At 39.3% G+C, this 14,775-nt stretch overlaps 1 long non-coding RNA gene across 1 annotated transcript; it reads left to right on the top strand.

Annotated features, from left to right (window-relative positions):
- The first annotated feature begins 3,925 nt into the window (after window positions 1-3,925).
- Window positions 3,926-10,499, top strand: LOC126826857 (uncharacterized). Its single transcript, XR_007682430.2, has 4 exons — window positions 3,926-4,165; window positions 8,654-8,867; window positions 9,533-9,609; window positions 10,260-10,499. It is a non-coding gene; the product is annotated as an uncharacterized LOC126826857 (long non-coding RNA).
- Window positions 10,500-14,775: the final 4,276 nt, after the last annotated feature.

Raw genomic sequence — 14,775 nt, 5'->3', positions numbered from 1 at the left:
CAAATCTAACGTTCGATGGCCTACACTACATGAATAGCTAACAAGTTGTACTCGAAGGTCGTGTCAGACGTCATACGAGCGGCCTTTGACCCTATGACGCCAGACATTGATTAATCAATCAGCGTAGTCGTTGCTAGTGGTTTAGCTACAGTTCCGTGCCAAAACGCCGGTAATATAACAACTCTTCCAGATCCTAGTGTAGTAAAGAAACTTTGAAATATAAAAAAAAACGAAACGAAATAGGATCTGTGTTTTAATCAGGTTGACATGGTGGTAGGTGTGGCAAGGTAGATGTAACCAATCTAATCGTAACCAATTGTCAAGTGCGGCCGAAAGCTATATTGCCGAAACGTGTTTCTTCCGGGCTGACAGGTAGTTTCGTCAACTCGAAATTTGTATATCCAAAAACAACTCTTACTCCCTATTTTTATACATTTATAAACAATTTGCGGTAATGGTGTTAAATGGCTAATTCAAGTTTCTCGTATGTATTTTAAACAATAAACAGGTTACTCGGGTTATTTTCTACTCCAAAGCTAAAATAGCTGTTGAAAGTTTTTCTTTCTTTTTTTTTGTCATTGTTAGTTTGATTCTTTTGTATTTTAATATTCATAAATTTACCTTATTTACATTAAAAAGTAATGTTTCTCAATATTGTCCTCTCGGGTGATGATGACGTCGCTTAGTTGTTGCACATATACTGTTTGGCTTTCTGATAATGGCCCGGATCCTAGATGCCTGTTCTGAACAAACATAGTCAACAGACTTTTAATAGTCATAAGGTTTCTCAGCAGACGGATCCGCATCGGAACACGGTCGGCATGCGCACTCAAACGTTGCAGCCAGACACTTGGTTAGCGATTTCCTTCCAGGACATTCGAAAGTAACATTTCGACATCGAACTATGTTTGGCTGACAGCATGTGCAATGTTCTATCATGTGGAGATCCTGTTCCAGGAACCTCCATTCCGGTACGTTTCTCGAATGACAGGTTCCTTCGCAAGCAAACGTCACCACCGCTTTTGGAACACATCCGGGTAATCTGATGACGTTTCTGACCATTTGTTGACGACAGGTTTCACTAGCCGAGAAATAATCAGCCCTTTCATTGTAGCTTTCTGGGTCGTTTTGGTTCATGAGGATGTGGGAGCTTCGGGTAGACATCACTAGAATATGACAATAAACAACGGAGAATATGAGCATCAATGCAAAGCGAAGCATCATGGCTGTTGTTGTTGTTGTTTGTGGTGGTAGTGTTGTTGCTGTTGTTGTTGCTACTGCTGTGTCTATAGGCGACTTGTTTCCAAATGGTACCCACAGTACACGGATAATTATCGTTACAGAAGCCGGAACATTACTAAAAAAGACACCTGAACATCGTCTTTTGTAGAAAACTAAGGAATAGTCTCAGACAGAGGAATATCACAAGAAAAGACCAATCAACCTGGACCAATGAATATAGAAGAATGATTTCATAATTCAATTCATGAGACTACATGTACTTGGACGAAAGGCTACGCCTTCGTTAAAGTCACGAGAACACTTTTCAAAATTACAAAAACACCGCTCAAAAGAAAAAGAAATAAATGAAATGAAGGTCCTACTATTCTGCACCTGCCGTGATAATGAAGGCAGGCATATGCCATCTGGTGTCCTTTGAGGAAATGATGCCCGTAGAGCGGTAGAGCCAACGAGCGCAAGGGGCCTTGGCTTTACGTCGCTGTTTCTTCCCATGCCACTATTCCTGTATTACCGAGAAGGGGAAATCACGCTAGAAAATTCCGATGAACAATCAATACGTGCTAACACAGGGCCACAGAAGGTAAAGATAAGCATCTGAAAATGTTGAAGCATACATGGGGAAACTCTGTCCCATATAGGGCTAAATAGAGATAGTTAGAAGCGTCACTTTTAGACAGTCGCGTGCCTAGAGTTTGAACCACTCGGGGTGGGAAGAGGGAGGGGGGGGGGTGTATCGCCAAAATACACATCAAACTTGTATACCATAATAAACAGTATTCGTTGCAAAATAAAATTATGCCTGGCAGCGTGTATACCCCTACTGTCCCCACAACAAAACAACTCTTATTTCAATGCAGTTGACCGACCTTGCCGCCACTCAAAACAACTGCCCCATCCAATTCAGATCATTTGACTGGTCCGAGGTAAGCTAGTTATAAACCTTTATACATACAGCTTTTTCTATAGAAATATATATCATAGTCACTTTAAACATGTTTATGGAATTTCGTAGCATGTTTTGAAGATGTCTAACAGAGAATTACATAGAATCGTCTCCTTTTAAAACAAGCCGATGCTAAAATATGAACTCCCCCATTGTTTATTATACACACTAGAAGGAAAGCATTGTGAAATATGGCGAGTAAACAAGAAGGTGTCTATTTTGTAAAAAAAATAGTCTTTAATATACATAGTGTTAACTAAATGAAATGAAATGGGGTTTAACGTCCTACTGTTCTGCTCCGAACAGGGCTAATGAAGACGGGCATACGCCATACAGCGTGCTATGAGGGAAATTTCTCGTCCTGTCTGAAAGACTAGACAGCTGTCCTTGCCAGACCCTTCGTCCTGCATCACTGACAATGGAGAACCACGCCGGAAAATCTGGATGACCTTTCTCATCCAGCGAGCCAGCGTTTTACCGACTTAGCCACCGTGACCCCCACCCCATATAATGTTAACAATGAGTCAAAGATTATGACGTTCTGGCCATTTTTAACCAATAAGATAGAGAGAAATGGGTTTAACGTCCACTAGACATAAACTAGGTCATTTTGGGACTAAAACATGGTTCAATTTTATTTCAATAATTCGCTTGCGCGTAGGGGTCTTTAGCAGTGGGAGGAAACCGGGGGACGCGGAGAAAACCCACGAGGTTGGACAGGTGACCCTACTCCCTGTCACGTATAACCGGGCAATCGAAACCACCCCAGTTGACTCAATGACAGACCTTATGATACAGTGCGCGCGTGCTAACCATTCGGCCACCTAACCCCGTTTGATAAATAAGGAAAATATAAAATGTATTTAACTATCGGTCATTTGAAGGATACCGGGCGTCTAATGAAAGCGGAAGTGACGCATTGTGAACCACCGCATTTATAGTGGCATACAGGCGGAGAGGGGGGGGGGCACCAAACTTAGTTAATATGGCTTTAAAATGAATAAAATGTGTTTTTCGTCTGTTTTTTGTTTATATATTTAAAACGTCTTACTGTGTCACACTCCTCAGTTCTCAGTATTAGGCCGCTTGGGCTACTTGGGTCTTAAGAGAGAGACACACAAACTAGGCCATTTCGGGACTAACATATGGTTCAATTTAATTTCAATAATTCGCTTGAGCGTAGGGGTCTTTAACAGTGGGAAGAAAGCGGAGGACCCGGAGAAAGCCATGAGGTTGGACAGGCGACCCTACTCCTTGTCAAGTACAACCATTGACTCGTACGTATTGGGTCTTAAGGTGCATAGAAGCAAACTCTGCACGTCACTGACGTAGTAGGGGTAAAAGCGCACCAAACGGTTCAGTTGAATGAGTTCTTTTCCACTACTGAATAATGATGTATAGACATGTGTTAATTTCCTGTCATCGTTATACATCACTCCTTTATGAGGTCGCCCATAACGAGAGTGAATGATTTAACGTCGTCACAACTAGCTGACTACATTTATCGTTGAAGTCACCAAAACATGCATTAAACGTCACACGGCAAAACCCACATGATGAATGCTAATTAACAAGACCCCACATCTATCACAAATGTGACGAGTATGCGGTACAATTTCGTGAAATGACATAATTATCTTCTTGATGGATGAACTTCAAGAATACGCGTGTCACGTGACATCGAGCAACTTAAAATACGAAATTACAATTAATCCGCCCATATGAATATCAAGACACCTAAAACCCGGACCGTTGCAACAGTTTCAAATATCCAACATCCAAAAATCTTCAAAATGATTCTATTTGTACTTGTGGTGTTTTTGGCTGGATGTGAATCCTATCCGAATGGTGCTCCAACTGGAATTTGTAGTGTACAGAAACAGAGACCATATCATGGACGATTTTTTCCACAAACGTCGCCACCGCCATATCGAATATACACGAATTCTTCTTCGTACAGACCAAATGACCCCATTAACAGTAAGGAAAAATTTAATCATTTGTATTATACCATTATTAGGTGTCTTAGGATTTGTTGGGGTTTTTTGCGAGGGGAGGGGGAGGGGGTAAAAAAAAGATATAACCAGCTATGTTTTTCTCATATTTTGAAACAATATTGGTATTTACTAATATTGATTACAAATGAAAAGTCCAGAGGAAGAACGATCTAAGTCACATTTTTGTTTTTTCGCATAAAAGGCAAAACAGACTTGCTTGACGTGAACAGAACAACGAGTGGGTTTAATTACAACTTCAAAATGATGTTTAATACGAATGATGATTACCAGTACAACAACTGACTTCCACTTTTCAGCCAAATTAAGGTCAAATAAAGAGTACGATGGACATATTTGTCCGGGGGGCCATTTCAGAAGCGCCATGGTTCGAGGTGACTTCGATCGTTTTTACCTGAAATTGATTGTTCCACGGAAAGCTCATACAATTTGCTACCAGATGGCGCCATAAACTGGGGTTCGTTGAAAAAGTGAATGAGATCGTTCTTCCCCGGGCTCTTCAAATGCATGTATTTCAGAAAGTAGCTCTCTGGTTTGTTCTATATTAGCCGATGGGTTGGATGGCCGAATGCTTAGCACATGCGCGCTGTATCATAAGGTCTGTCATTGAGTCAACTGGCGTGGTTTCGATTCCCCGGCTGTACGTGACAAGGAGTAGGGTCGCCAGTCCAACCTCATGGATTTTCTCCGGGTCCTAGCGAATTATTGAAATAAAATTAAACCATACATTAGTCCCGAAATGACCTAGTTTGTGTCGAGTGGACGTTAAACCCCATTTCTCTCTCTCTCTCTCTAAAATAGATACCACAAATTTCTAGCGTACGTTTGTGGAAGGGCTTGTTTTATCACTGGTTGATGAAGAGATTGGCTGCCAAAGGGCCCTAACCATAAATGCGATTTAGACCCCTTTTCTGTTGGTTTAGATACCAACTGGAAACGATGCTTTCGTTGCCCAAGTGTGAGGAAAAACAAATTAAAATTGGATGTAACATCTCTGCACCAAATTGACTAATGAAGATTACCATACGCCAAGCAGTGTGTGACGGGAGGTTTGACAGGCCTATTCTTCTTCGAGATCACGGTGTTGGCGGAGAGTTCCTCGGAAATATCTGGCGTTGTGTCAAGTGTACACGTTGGCGTTCGTGTAAAAGAACTCTTGATAGTTGGAAATGGAAATAATAGTAAATTGTAGCCAGGCAAATATCTAATTTTCTCCCCAGATTTCTTTCTGGAGAGCTTCAAACTAGAGATTGGTGCCAAATTTGTCAACACCGTCATCGGCTATAGTCTCATAGTTACCAGTCAGTCCTAAAATTCAGCTTCAGTCAAGAATTCACCCATATCTATCAAAATATAGTCTAAAAGAAGACTTATTAAAAAATCTTTTTATTTTTAGTTAGATCTAGTCGTTTTGATGCATGTAATTCAATTTAAAATAAAGCAGATATCTATGACACAAAGTAGTGCGAACTTAAAAAAATCATTATGGGAGATTAGATAAAGAGCTGGCAGTTCGCACTATAATAGTTAAAAACTACATAATGTAAAGGGAATTTGCTGAAAATTTCAGTCAAATTGATCCACTATGAACTGAGAATTTAGCGATTGAATTTTAGGCCTAGCCTCGATCATCATTACTAAAGTCGGTACGATAAAAAACATAGCCCCGATTATCCATTTTTGGATTAAATCATTAATGAGCGTTGAGCAGCAGATCGGATAATAATCCACTAAATACCGCAGGCTAGCGATGACATCAAGAGTTGATTATGGTCTGGATAAGTTAATTAATGCCTAATTAATAATTTAAATAACATTTCAGGCCAAAAGAAAGACCTGCAATAGACAGATTTAGCTCTTGCATAATGTATGTTTAACTTAGAAACATGTGTTTTCAAAGGTACTATTAGCCCTACAATTTCGACTGTATTCTTTTAATCAATTTTCTTGAAGAGTTTTTAAGGACGCATGATATGAAAACTACGGAAGCTGACATTCGAACTATTTCATACATAATATAGATTTGTTATTTCTAATTTCAAACCTAATTTCTACTTTTAAATACAGGTTTTCAATTTTGTATTTGCAATTCTCAATTTCGTAGAAAACAGTATATTTTCCAAAAACTTTAACTATCACTAAACATTTTCGTCGCTTTAGTTTGCGGTACCTGAGGCGGTTTGTGTTAATATAATTTTTCAACAACAACGGGTTGTGCATATCTAGTGCATATATTGTTATTCTTGGATACATAATGATCTGCCTGGGGCGTTTCCTTACCATCCTCATTTAACTCTGGGCTGTACATGTATATATTCATGTTTTGTGACAGATTGTCACGACTAAAGTTGATGGACAGTCTTATCTTTAATGGCGTTTAAATCATCGGTTTATTCTCAAATAGATAATATTAGGTGAAAGATATTTTTTTTTTTTTTTTTATAAAATTCGCATGGAAAAAAGTTATATATTATCGTTTAACTGAGTCCCGACATATATTCATTTTTTGAACCAGGACATATTTGTTATTGTTATAAATTGAATAGCTTGCGTCAATTTCAAGTAAACTGTTTTAGAACATCCACCATTTTCTCGATTTAGTATTTATATACTTCGCCATATGTAGTCACGAGCACTGTCTGTGATCTCAAAGCTGTATTCATTTGACTTGCATGTTACAGCCAAAACCCCAACAATCGATTATATTGCACCCCTTCTGTTGGAGTTAGCTTGATGATTTTGTCAGATCGTACGCACCTCATTTCAGCAGCCACTGCAGAACATTGTAGCTAGATTGAACAAAATGTATATCAATCAATTAAAAAGATTGCGATATATGTGGCGTCGTGTCATCCACAAAGTCGATAAGTTAAAAAAAACGAGTCTTTGACGAGTTTTTATTTCTAATTTATCGACGAGTGTTGATCATTTTTGATATAAAAAAACGAGTTTGAGATTTTATTTATCACCCAATCCTTTCTTACATATAATTCTTTGCTATAGATTTAACTTTTACTGAACCTGATGACATTACGGCGTAGTGATACGTCATTTTTTGACAGCAATTCAACCATTGCAAAATCCTTTATATTGACCCAGTGTTTCCATTAAAGTCAATTAAATAAAATTAGTTCCTTTTTAATAAGAAAGAATTTACTTTTAATAAAAAATTAATTGTTCTTTGAAAATAAAAAAAGTAGTTCCTTTTTAATTGACCAATCCAATTCAGTAGATTATGAAATTTATCACACAAGCGATATCTATTGTAGAATTTGTTATTGCATGATAAACTTCTTTCCATTATCTGTTTTTAAATTATAATAGCGAGACCTGTCAGTTCTTTATCTAAATCTGACATCATGCATCTTTAACTTGACATATTTAAGACATTGTTACTTGACTAAAGGGCCCTTCTCATTGTTACTTGACTAAAGGGCCCTTCTCATTGTTATTTGACTACAGGGTCCTTCTCATTATTTTTAAAAATTCAATGATTGTTTTGTAAATTACAGAGCTGAAACACTTTTTTCTATAACTAATGTTGCTTTTAATGTAAATATATTAGTGGGTGAAGATTTCAGTACTGTTTGGTAGGGCGACGTCCTTTGTTCTCCACAGGAATCTTGTACAAAGGTTTAAGATGTGCAAAACTGTCCATGTGGGATCTAGCAATACCTTTTTTTTGGGGGTGGGGGGTGTTTGTGTCTGCGGAGCTCTTATCACCTATCACCACGCCGTCAACGAAAACAAAATCCTAACGCTTTGTCCGGGTTGGCTCTTCCATAGGACAAGAAAAATGTTTGTAACTTCGGTATGTCTTTCATTAGTTTGCGGGTGTGGGTGCCCTGTGCTTTGTGTTACAAGTTCGAGATTGACCTAAATATACGTACTTTTCGCTCTCTCAAATTGTACTAAACGCGTGAGATTTTATCTTTACATCATCGGTATTGCCCCACTGGTCCTTAACTTTTATTACAAATTAAATATACATTATCCAAGAGCTAAAACTGCTTATTGCAGGTCTTTCTTTAGGCCTGAAATGTTTTCTAAATTATTAATCAGACATTAATTAACTTATCCAGGCCATAATCAACTCTCGATGGCATCGGATTTCTCCGATATTAAATAGATTAGAACAATTCAGCTATATTTTGATTTAAGCTAAAAATGAAGGAGCGAGCTTTCGAACAATCAATACGGTGGTTGAAATTATTGCACACGTCTTGTCAAACCTTCCTAGGCTAATATCTTCACTCACAATAGAGTAATTTGAATGAAATTTTCAAATTATTAATTTTACATTATCTATTTTCGAACTATTATAGCAAGAATGGATAGCTCTTTATCTAAATCTTACATAATGTATCTTTAATAATTTGCCCCCAACTATACTTGCTATCCTAAATATATGCCCTGGTGTGCCCTGATTCAATTGGATTTCTTTTATTTTCAGTTACTATTTCCGGGGATGGAGCCAGTTTTAAGGGATTTTTCTTCACGGCTGATACAACATCAGCGTCTTTTAATGGTCGTGTAGATAATGTGACAAGTAATGTCCGAACAGCGGGTAACTGTGGAATGACGCATACTGATAATTCACCAAAAACATCCATTACATTTCTGTGGACTCCACCAGAACTTGTCCATATTGGAAACGTTCAGTTTATGTAAGTTTTGTTTATCAACACAGGGTTAATTTATTTAGTCTAGGGTTCAACGTAAAGTTCCATTTGTATAAACATTATATGTCTATGGTATAAACAATAAAAATTTAGATTGCTTGATAACAATGGGGGTCACGGTGGCTAATTAAGGTGCTGGCTCGCTAGCCTGGAGGTCGGGTGTTCGATCCCTGCATTGGCCGAGAAAGTTTATCCAGATTTTCCGGCGTGGTTCCCCTTTGTTAGTGATGCAGGACGGAGGGCCTGACCAGGACAGCTTTCTAGGACGAAAAACCGAGGTCGCGTGTACACATTGGCGTGCACGTAAAAGATCCCCTGACAGTTGGAACTCGATGTAAGAGCAAGCCGTAGTGTAAGCCGTAGTACCGCTGGCCGGTCAAAATTTCCCTCATAGCACACTGTATGGCGTATGGCCGTCTTCATTAACCGATTTCGGAGCAAAACAGTAGGACGTTAAACCCATTTCATTTCATTTCTCGAAAACAATGACGTTTCAGATTTATGTACGTTTTTAAACAATAAAAGTTCAGATTGTGTACAGACTGTGTACAGACAATGGCAGTTTTTAAAAGATATACATGTATTTTATATTTGTGTATATTAACAGTAAACGTTAATAAGAATTTATGAATTAATTCATTTACTTACAGATCACTGGTTTTGACTAATTTCTCAACATTCTGGAATAATATCCGATCTGAAGTTTTGGAGCCGGATTTTACCGTATGTAAGTATGGCCATTGTTATCTAAATTCTTCTGCGTATTATAGTTATATTTACATATTTACTACCATTTCTCACAATATTTGTGTAAAATTACATTTACGACTACCTAGCTAGAGAAGGACCCGTTTGCCTCAATGACAGACAACCACCGATGTGAACTGAAATGGGCCATTCATATAAACATAATCCAATATCAGAAAGCAAAGGCGAAAGATGAGTTCTTAAAACGGCCACAGTATTGTTTGGGGAGCAATTGCCTCCATAACATCGTGGACATTCCCTACAATATCTAATCTGAATAAAACATAGATCCTATTTGGTTTGTTAGTGACGTCATAGGATCAAAAGCCGCTAGTTTGACACCTGACGTGAACTCCCGCTATAACTTGTCAGATCTTCATGTAGTGTAGGCCATCGAAAGTATAAAAAACGAAACGAAATATAGATCTGTATTTTAATCAGATTGCAAACCATTGTGTTTGGCCCTTCACCTAAAAAGTTTGCCCGCCACTGCGTTAGGGTGTACGAAAACCGCAGGTCCCGTGTATACATTTGACGCAGAGTAGGTGAAAACGCTGCTATCGGATATACATTGGCCTGTTTGGAAGTAGTAGGACGTTAAACCTCATTTCATTTTCCATTTCATTTCAGACGAAACGCACAAATCCGTATGGACAAAGATGTACGCTGAAGCCCAGAACGGTCAGCAGCAAGGTGGTACACTAAGTGGTCAAACCCAGAACGTTCAGCAGCAAGGTGGTAGACAAAGAGGTCAACGCCAAACCAACACAATGCTTAACGTCAATGGAATGCAATCTCAGTTTCGCTCAATTAATGGTTAATGAATTTAGCAAATCGACAAAATGTGCTCAATTTTTTATTGTATCAATAACCCGAAATTTGCAATGCAATGCATTTTAGGAATATATTTTATTTATTTTTGCTTAAAAAGTATAAATTTCGTTTAAACTGCACTTCATTTATTATTACTAATTGTAGCGCAAATCTGAAATTTCCCCCGATTCCAATTGGTAGAATAACTTGGTCGTATGGACAATAAGCTCCATTTTGTTTTTCAAGGTGGCTTACTTTCAGTGGCGGCGCCAGTGGGGGTGGGGTGGTCAAGGAGCCCCCCTCCCTCCTTTATTCGGGTCTACCCTCCGTCCCCCCACCCCCTCCACAATTTTAAATAAATAAAACATTTCTGATATGTGTTTTGGTAATCAACGCCTTCTACGGTGATTAGACCCCACATTCCCACCCAGTCATAGACTTGCATGTGTAGCAACATAGGTCCTTTGTCTGACGTGGAGAGCGGACGAGGAAACCGGTCGCCACATCCTATGTACGACCCATGCATCTTTTCTTACTACATATTTCTGTACATATAGGCGTACGGGCTCGATGACAGTTAGGGGGGCAGAACCCGAAATGCCCGAAAAAATTTCGGGTTTACAGACAGCGGCGTCGGTCTTCCTCGAGAGGCGAGAAGCAGAGCTTACCTTGCATGGACCCCCCCCCCCCTCCCCAAAGGAAATTTTGGAATACCTGACGGCTGCAAACACGTTTTCCTGCTATTTCAGTCCTTGAACAAAGTGGTCTATTATAGCCTAATTAAGATGGCTGACTCGAATTCCAATCAAAAGATCAATCGTTTACAGTCCACGAAGACGGGACCGTTAGCAGAAAATTTTGAAAATTTAACTGCCGCAAACGCGTTTTCCTGCTATTCCGGCCTGTGAATACAGCAACTTCAATTTGGTCCAATATAGCCCACCTGGCTGACCCGAATTCCAAACAACCAATCAATCGTCGCGGAGTATGGAGGCCTCACCCTCCCGGAGAAAATTTTGAAAATTTAACCACCGCATATGCGTTTTCTGCTATTCTAGCCCGTGTAAGCAACTCCAACAGTATCCAATGGTTTTGTAACCTAAATCCCATTTTGAATTCCAACCATTCAATCAGACTGTTGCAGCTGCATTCACAAATAATAATCGATGCCCGAAAAATGTCGCACAAAGTAGAGTGGCTCCAGACAAAATGTTTTAATCCATAGTCAACTCAGTACAAATTCGTGGTATTCAATTAAAAGATAAGTAAAATTAGTGTTTTATTAGGGCTCGGTGACAGGGAATGCCCGAAAAATTTCAGGTTTACAGACAGCGGCGCCGGTTTTCTTCGAGAGGCGAAGATGCGGAGCTGACCTTGTAAGGACCCCCCCCCCCCAAGAAAAATTTTGGAATATTTGACGGCCGCAAACGCGTTTTACTGCTATTCCAGCCCGTAAAATTAGTGTTTTATTAGATTTCGGGCACTTTATTTTGCCAAGTAGATGAAATAAAAAATTTTTTTCACTTTACCCGTCTGCCCGAAAAGTCAGCTTGCCCGAAAGTTAGGGGGGCAGCTGCCCCCGCCCCCCCCCCCCCTGCCCTCCCTGGCTCGTACGCCTATGTTTCTGTAGCCTTGTGATCGTCTAGAATATTTGTCTCTAGCTGTCTTTACTTCTGCTTCACGTTGTGTATTTACTTCTTACAGTTTCTTAAGACGTCTGTCTTACCAGGAATAACAATGCGACAGTTTGCTTCTACATATTTTATATATATATATATAGCTGAATACAGGTATACAAGCATAATAGATAACAATACTAGCTAAAACCATTTCTCTACCCTAGCCAGCCTCGCGGCTGTCTAAGAACTCAGATGGAAGCTCTCTGGAACCTAATAGAAGTCTGACTTGAAAGGTTCAAATAGATATCTTATATAGCACCCACGTTTATCACGCAGAAATAAGCGTGTTCATGGCCCTGAACCTGTGCAATTAACGATATGATTGGTTACTTTAAGCTAAATGATGCAATTAGAATAATTCCACTCACGTGTAAATCTGGGGGGTAAATTATTGACACGTTTTGGCTAAATAGTTCTTTTTTATATAACAATATGTCAATTATAGACTAAGTTGATTTAGTACAATTCTACATATGTGGGAACCTACCAACTTGCCAAGGATATTAATTAATGAAATATAAAGCCATCTTATTTCTCTATTCTTTGTCTATAAATTTAAAACCAATGTCGCAACGACGAAAGTGCTACATATGTTGTAGAGTCAAAGTGATTTTTTACCAAACAGACCCGGCGGAAAACAGACCACGCGGAGTGGGGGGGGGGCAAGTACTCCGACGCCTGATTTTAACACAGAAGTGAGACTTCTGGAGCGCAGACTTTTAGAAGAAAACCCTGCTGATCCCTGGGTTGAAAGACCCATAGTTGCGAGGGTCACGATTAGTTAACTGAACAGTCGATCTTTATTTCAACTCCATCTCACTTCCTTGTGTCCCTTATCCATCAAATAATTCACTGCTATCAGTCATGACCAGTTGAAACAAGCAGTTGTCACGCAAGATACACCCACATTTTGCAAGATATGTATGGGGAAGAGGTAAAATCAATACGGCTCATCCTCCCATTCAAGATCTTTTGATCCTTAACATATTTGTTAAGTTTCCTCAGAATGGGACAACAATTGTAGACCCTCTGGAGGGCCTACCAAATCCATACATATTTCACATTTTGCGTAAAAAGCAGGGACTATATCTCTTGAATGTGATGTCTCGTGCGTACCAAAGTCGAACTCGTCCAAAAACTTTTGATCCTTAACACACAGTTTAAGTTTCATCTCATGAATCGGACAATAATTTTCGCCACTGGAAGGTCCACAAACGTTATTCATATTTCATATTTTGCGTAAAAGGCAGGGGACCATTGAGCACCAAAATTGAACTCATCCAAGAACTGGTGATAGTCGTTTTAAGTTTCATCAAAATCGGATAAAAATTGTGACGTCTAGAGTGTCCACAATCTTGGTATTGATATGCTGTGTAATTGTAATTGTATTAGCCGGAAATCGCTCAGAAAGCTTCTCGACGTTGAGTGCCTGAAATACCACCAGACTGCATTTCCGGCAGTCTTTTTTTTTCGCCCCCAGACAATATAATGCTAACTGTATTAATTTAAAGGGCAAAAATTCTAACAATACAATCTTGATACATCACCACGAATCCCAATCCCCTATAAGGATGCTTCCCAGATTGTTCTGAGTTTAGTCACTTATACAAATCTTATATGTGTAAGCCTTTGTTAGTCTGCCGGTAGCGGATTAGCTTTGTACCTGGTTTGGCTAGGTTCCCTTTTTATTTTGCACATCGACCCACACACCCCCTATAAGGATCATACGCGGCTTGCTCTGAGTTGAGTCACTGACACAAATCTTATTAATATAGCCTTTGTCGCGGTTTGGCTTGATACCTAGATTGGCTAGGTCCCCTTTTAAAATGGTCACAAAACAGGCTACCTTAAAGTAAGGTGAGTAAATGGTAGGCCTATATATTAACAGATGAGTTGTTAAAGGCGTTTAGCAGAGTATAAGCTGAAGACAATAACAAAAATATAAACCCACGGAATAAATCATCCAAACCGGGTACCGAGTCAATTCCACACAAAGAAGCACCTCCCTGCAGTTCTTATCGCCCAGTTTCGGTTGTGTACAGGGAGTGGAAGGGTGGCAGAGGGAGCGACATCCCCAGACACCGATTTCAGGGTGGAGAGGGCATCCAATTATATTTAATTTGAATAAAAGGTTTATTTCAACTGTTTGCCATACGTGTATTTACAATGTCTTTCCTTTTTCACTTTCCTTAGTACTCCGATTTATACCTACATGTATAGGCCTACTATCAAGGCGTAAGACCCGGGCCCTTATTCACGAAAACTCAAAATAAGATACAATCGAAATTTTAAGAAATACTGCAATTCGATTGGCTGACCAATATGCAAATTGTATATATGCAAATTGATTTTACTGGTCAGCCAATCGAATTGCAGTACTTCTTAAAATTTCGATTGTATCTTAGTTTAAGTTTTCGTGAATAATCGCCCCGGGCATCACCAAACCTCTGTATGCCACTGCCCAGTTCAAAACTCGTAGAACCCATGCACGATAATATCCTTGGTGGGAGAATACACTTGGCGTATATCACTGGCCACATCGCTGCTGCATACAAACTGACATTCTTAAAACTATCGATAATGATGCTGGTCCAATTTTCTTTCCGATTTATTTGTCTGCAGTGTTCGACACGATAGATCATTCTGTATTACTG

Source organism: Patella vulgata, chromosome 7 (genome assembly GCF_932274485.2).
Source record: "Patella vulgata chromosome 7, xgPatVulg1.2, whole genome shotgun sequence".
NCBI classification, from domain to species: Eukaryota; Metazoa; Mollusca; class Gastropoda; family Patellidae; genus Patella; species Patella vulgata.
The sequence above is the reverse complement of the archived record's forward strand: the minus strand, read 5'-3'. Positions and strand labels throughout refer to the sequence as shown.